Genomic DNA, 6,913 nt, shown 5'->3' with positions numbered 1-6,913 from the left:
CATTATTCAGCTGAGTTGTACCACCTAACTTTAACGGTAACTACAAGGATAACCGGTGTTTTTTGTATTGAGTTTGACAGATTTTTCACGTTTGTTAATGTTAAGGTATTAGATGAATACAAGATCTCCAGTGAATTTGAACTTGAAAGAACGAACCTATAAAAAGTAGAGGTATGATAAACAAAGAAATAAATGTTCCTGGAGTTTAACACAGCGACGTTTAATCCCCAAGCTGTATTTAACTACCATAAATTTTTAATTATCTTGATACTACTACAGTCTTAAATAATAATTAAAGATTTTAACTGTCTAAACTGGTACGAGGTACGGAAAATTATTCTGTCTTACGCGAACAACAGATGTTGTAGCAGTGTTACATTCCGTACCGTAATTACCATACAACTGTCGCTACAGTTAAAGTGCTACGGTAATTTGCTTCCACTACATGCGTTAATAGAGCAGTCTACAGCAGGGATGTTATGGATATCCGTAACCGTAACCGAAACTATCGGATATCCGAAATAAAAAAACATCCGTAACCGTAACCGAAACCGATTCAAAAGTTTCGGATAAAGGCGGAGTCTTAATCTTAATATTTGTTATTTGTCTGGCATTCCCTGTTACCATCTAATATCCCCGCCTTTTTTAACCTTTATCATAGGTGTCGTTATAGTACATAAAGTGGCAATGTGGGTCGCGCAGCATCTTGCTATTTGAATTTTACATTTTTAAAATACTAATAATATCCGTAACCGAAATTATCCGAAACTTTCGAATAATCCGAAATGATTTCATAATCCGTAACCGTAACCGAAACCAGAACAATATTATTCCAATATCCGTATCCGTATCCTTAACCGAAACTTCATATCCATCCCTGGTCTACAGCAATTCGTAGCGCTGTAGTTCACACTACAAGAGATGAATAATTAAATTCGTAGCACTGTCACGTTCCGTAGCATGATCAATCACGTAGGCAACAAACCGACAACAATGTTTTCAATCTGCAACAAAAAGAAACCTGACAATAGTCCCGAGTGAATGAAATCATTTTACAGCTGCTGCATCGATTACAGGCTCTTACTACGGGTTTTTCACGAATATTTTTGGAATACTATTATCATATTTTATGGGTGCAAATAGTTTTATTCTGTAAAAAATTTATCAAATAAGTATTGTTTTACTATTGTGAATGTAGGTGCTTCATCAAGGTTAAAAACCAAACAATATCAAAGAAATACAATACATAATTCCATATTTATGAAATGCCAGTCTCAAAGTCCTCATTTCAGTTAGGGTAAGGTTGCCACTATTGGACCACTTAACTTTAAAATGACATAACAGCGGAATTGTGATAAATAGGAGCAACATGATTCAACATTTGAATAAGCCTTATATATAAGAACTTGCATGTGTCATTTGTGATTTTTAGCATTAACCATAAACAGAGAAAATAGAAAAAAACTGTTTTGCCATGGTTGCTTTCTTTGGACCACTGTTTCTTTAATTGGACCAGTGAGTTGCTATCATTGGACTTAGGAAATTTTGTGCAGTGGTCCATTCAACGGTACCATGAGAATTCAAACAAATAAAAGACAATAATATAATAATCAATTTTATTATTCTACAATTAGTCAACGCTTTATAAAGCTATTTTGTAAGCTAAGCTTCTGACATCTTTTGGCGTGATTCCGTATAAACAGCTTTCCAACTCCAAAATATGATCGACTAACTTTTTCTCTAAGTCAGGAGTAAGGTCACCTATTGAACCAATTATTTGTTTTGCACCTATTGCTCTTAAATTTTTGTCGTCCAGCCTTCTTTTTAGCGTCGCTATTGGTACACCATATATCCTGCTTGCCTCATTCAGTCCAACTTCTTGTTTACTTAAAGCTTGTAGAGCCAATGTCATGCTTTCTTCGTTCCACGCATAGTATTCTCCTCGTTTTGCCATGCTACAATAAAAATAAAACCATTTACATTTCTATTTTAAAAGTTGCTATGATTGGACCGGTCCAATTAAAGAGAAACTTACTGGTCCATTGATGGCAATTCATAGCACAAAGACAAAAAGGTTAATACATAAAAATCTGTGAAATATTGCAAAAAACAGTTTACAAATCTACTTGAACAACTAAATAAGGCGTGCGATTCACAATAAATAACATTAAAAACATTTAATAAACTGTACTTACCTGGTAAACTGAGTCAAGAGAATATTACATCGGGAGCGCGCGAAACACTGCAGCAAACGTCCTTCCCCAACGGAGTTCACGGCGACACTGGTGGGAGCGGGGGTTGGTACTAGCTCAAATAGCTAACGTTTCGTGCAAACGGTTGATTTTTAAAGTACTTAGGTTCCGAGAAATCAGAGCGGTCCAAAGAAAGAGCCGGTCCATTGATCGCAACCTTACCCTATAGGTATTTCATTATTATGCCAATAAAAGGATTTTCAAATCAAATCAAATCAAATCAAATCATTTATTGCATTTTGTGAATAGAATGCTCGTGAAATTAAAATTATTCTGTAGATACAGTAATATATCTTTCTTAATCTTCTGTAATATAAAAATGAATCGAAAAATGTTTTGGTAAGCGCATAACTCAATAACGCCTGGACCAATTTTACCAATTTTTTTTTAATGTTCGTTGAAGTCCAAGGTTGGTTTTTACGGCGAGAAAAATTCTAATAATTCCCGGGGAAACCCCGGGCGAAGCCGCGGGCGGAAAGCTAGTATATTACAGTATTTTAACTCCAATAAATTGCAATAGTAAGGACATAAATGCCCGTCAACCAGCGCATAGTGGATTTATTGAGCGTGACTGTACCTTTCATTGTTCCTGAACTATACCCGATGGTAGTTCAGCTCCACCACTCCACTATAAAAAGGCTTGTTTTTACCTAGTTCAAAGTTGTACAGGGCTTTCTATGCTAATGGTTTATCCACACAATGCTTTGAATATGAGTTGCTTATCTTTTTCTTTTCGTGTCGACAACAAACCTACACAGTGTCAGCCCAAAACTCCGCCACAAGAGTGGCGTTGTCAGCAGCACTCATCAAATCCTCCTGAGTGCAATTGCTTGGGCACTCAGGGCACGACATCAGGTGCTTCATCGACTTTTGAGTTGCTTATTAAAGCAGTAGAGATAGACGCCCATATTCACAAACATTACTATGAGGTCTCACAGTGCGCGTGGACGCACAGGGTCACACACGAACCAATCACAGAGCTCTATTCAACGCTGTGCGTTCGATTTGCTGCTTTACTTAGGCAAGCATCGTTTGTGAATACGGGTAAGAGAATCATCGTCATCGTCAGTATTAATCACGTAATTTAGTCTTCACTGCTGGAGCACGATTATTTACTGATATTTTGCCCCGCACTGGGAATCGAACCCGGAACCTTTGGGTCTGAAATGTGGTTCTACTTAACCCGTCCATGTAACATAAAATAGGTAAATGTTTTGTCAAAAAGAAGAATTAATTTCGTTGCGGGTCAATGACAGTTTGACTTTCCCCCGGGAAAACCTTGACCTTCACTGGTTATGTTTTTGTTGACGGTCACGCTGTAGATCCTGGCTACACAGGAGTTGCAGCGGTGGGAACGAGAGGTGGGAATAGTCCCGTTATAAAAGAAGAGTAAGTAAGCACTCAGCTGTTTAATTAAACAATTAAGCAACTGGTTATACCCACTTTCAGATTGTTCGACCTTTCCACGTCTGATAAAAAAATCTAGATACTATTTTAATAAAGGCAGTGTACCAAAATGTCCGTCCAAATATAGGTATCTATCTTTATTGAATATCCACTCCAGATAACTGAGATTGGCAGTGCCACATTTGGGCGGGCGACATGTTGTGATAATTAAAAAGTTATCTAAGCTTTATTTCACCTACCTCGGGAGCGTCGTGTCAGAAACTGGAGGTACTGAAGAGGACATCACTTCGCGCATTGCCAAGGCCAGAGCTACCTTCGCACAACTTCGCCCCATATGGCAGTCACGGAAATTGACCCGAAGGGTCAAGATCAAAATATTCGGGTCCAACGTTAAATCCGTTCTGCTCTATGGGTGTGAAACGTGGAAGGTCACCAAGGTTGTCTCGCACCAGCTGCAGGTCTTCATCAACCGCTGCCTTCGCCGAATTCTCGGCATATACTGGCCCGAGAAAATCTCCAACGTCGAGCTATTGGAACGCTGCCACGAAATTCCGATCGACCAGCAGTTCAAGCGCCGCAAGTGGAACTGGATTGGCCACACTCTCCGAAGGGACCCCGATCACATCCCTAAGCAGGCTCTGGATTGGAATCCCCAAGGAAAACGCAAACGTGGTCGACCCAGGCAAACTTGGCGGCGCACTGTAGCGGACGAGGCGAAGAAGATCGGCAAAACCTGGAGCGAGATCAAGCGAGAAGCTCAAGACCGAACGAGATGGAGGACTGTTGTGGACGCCCTCTGCCCCATCTAGGGGACATAGGACCATAAGTCAAGTAAGTCTAAGCTTTATTTATTGGTTTTGTTGGGTTAATTTTAGTTAAAAGTTGGAGTTGTTTGTGTGGTGGTTATCCCAAGAGTATGATAGTATAATTATGATTAAATTGCTGCGACTTCAACACGTATTAACCTAGCCTAAAGCTAACAGGCTATCAAAAAGGTATAGATCCCTAAGGGGTTGATTCAGAGAATTTAAGTATAATATACTGACCTAATATACTGGGACTGGCCCATTTATTGTCCCGAAGCAGTGGTAGGGTTAATACTGGAACGTGTAAAAGTGCTTTTTAAAAGCATCTCTAAAATTAATTTTAGATTTTTTAATTATGTTGCTTTTTATGGATTATGTGTTATAGAATACTCCATGGCTCTGGTTATATAGAAATGCACATTTTGTCGCCTTCAGGATTCAAAACCAACTACTTAGTAAATGGTCAATTTTGAAGTTTAAATTAAATCGTTAAAAACATCACTTGAGTGTAAGCATTTTCTTATAAACAAACCATTTGATTTTTTAGAAAGTTTTAGGCTGAGTTGCACCACCTAACTTTAACGGTAACTATGACGATAACCGGTGCTTTTTGTATGGATATTTCAGATTTTTGACGTTTGTCAAAGTTAATACCCTTGATGTATATTTCGAAATGCATTTAACTATTTGACCTACTCAAGTACAACTAGAAGTTTGCCCTCATATAAACAGTGCTATCTCAAACAGGGTCCGCACAACTAGTGGCGCTAGAACAGGGTAACAAAAGTAGTTACATAAACATTAACAAAGATAAGTGTTCTGGCATTAAAGCAGCGTGCTAAGTTACGAGACACACGGTCAGAGAGAATGGTCACCTGTGGGATATAGTCTAACGCCCGTATTCACAAACGATGCTTGCTTAAGTGAAGCAGCAAATCGAACGCACAGCGTTGAATAGAGCTCTGTGTTTGGTTTGTGTGTCACCCTGTGCGTCCACGCGCACTGTGAGACCTCATAGTGATGTAAAAATCATCAGCAGAATTGCGGCTTAAAGCAACGTGCGATCAAAGATTCAATAATAATACCTCCGATATCTGACGATTGGCAAATCAAATCATTAATTCAGTACAAAGCCCTTTCCAGGGCACTTATACACGTCCCAAATATAGCTTGCCCTACCGCCACTTTGGGACAACATATGGGCTGGTGGCGCTGGTGCTGAGAAGAAATGATAGCGTAATAGATAAAATTTTTGAGTAAAGCAAGTCACCAGTCACAAGCACTCAGTCATCATCTAGAAATCGGTTTTTATAAACTTTAACCATCTGTGAAGGCTGTGTGTCTCAAAACACATTCGCAGCGCGAAGAGTTGCCTAATTGTTATTTTTTGTTGCCAGCCTATTGCAAACGACCTTTTTATGGTAGTTTTGTGGTTGAACAAAGACAAATAGCGATTTGCACCCGATTTAGAAAAGGACAAAAATACAATTTTCAGATCATGACCTTCGATTCTTTCTACGGGACTATTCCCACCTCTCGTTCCCACCGCTGCAACTCCTGTGCAGCCAGGATCTACAGCTTGACCGCCAATAATAACCCAACCAGTGAAGGTCTAGTTTGTCACTGGGGAAAGTTAAACTGTCATTGGACCCGCAACAAAATTAATCAGAAGAACATAGGAGTTCTGTTGAGTTGAGGAGTTTTGTAGTAGTAGCTCGATGCATAGTTTTTCTTTAACGGTAAATGTTGTAGCAACTTATTAGTTTACATGCGATCTAACAAAAAATGTGGTGTTGCTGCCACAGTCTTAACGTATTATATTCTGGAGAATTATGTAAAGCTAGTCAGTTTTAAATCGTTTTTACTGCAGCACCTAACCGTGAACTGTCTTTCATAAAAAAAAACACCCAAAAAACCTACTTACCAATATCCCAAAATCAAATATCAACAGCTTATAAGTGGATTGTTCTGTGTAGGATATTTACACCTGTACGAGTAGGGTTGCCAGGTGTTCGGCTTTGGCCGGACATCTTTGGCTTTTTAAGGACTTGTCCGGCCAAATATTCTCTTGTCTGGCTTTTGTTAGGATTTTTACGCGCCAGTCGAAAGTCGAGCCACTGAATAATCGAGCACACGTCATGGGCATGGGATGTTGGGTTACCGATACGAAGATGATAGTTGTAGTCATGAGGTATGATACTAATTGCTTAAAAAAGGTATGTATGGGTTAAATGTCCGGCCAAATTAAGCACCGAGTCCGGCTTTTGTGTTTTTGGACCTGGCAACCCTATGTACGAGTATGATACCTGTCGTTCAACAGTCCGCCTACGATTTCACTCCCGCCCAAGCACGCGTGGGCGGACTCGCACTTATAACTATTTCTTTATTACACCTACAAGAAAAGTCTATGCGAAAGTTTTTGAGGAGGCATGTATGTTTGCTATTCTT

At 39.4% G+C, this 6,913-nt stretch overlaps 1 long non-coding RNA gene across 1 annotated transcript; it reads right to left on the bottom strand.

The window, feature by feature from the left end:
* Positions 1 to 1,602: 1,602 nt before the first annotated feature.
* LOC135082804 (uncharacterized) lies at positions 1,603 to 2,403 on the bottom strand. The gene is made up of 2 exons (XR_010259484.1): positions 2,196 to 2,403; positions 1,603 to 1,955 (listed from the first exon to the last, which is right to left on the bottom strand). It is a non-coding gene; the product is annotated as an uncharacterized LOC135082804 (long non-coding RNA).
* Positions 2,404 to 6,913: the final 4,510 nt, after the last annotated feature.

Source organism: Ostrinia nubilalis, chromosome 22, assembly GCF_963855985.1.
Source record: "Ostrinia nubilalis chromosome 22, ilOstNubi1.1, whole genome shotgun sequence".
Classification (NCBI taxonomy): Eukaryota; Metazoa; Arthropoda; class Insecta; order Lepidoptera; family Crambidae; genus Ostrinia; species Ostrinia nubilalis.
Note: the sequence above shows the minus strand (reverse complement) of the source record. Positions and strands in the feature narration are given on the sequence as shown.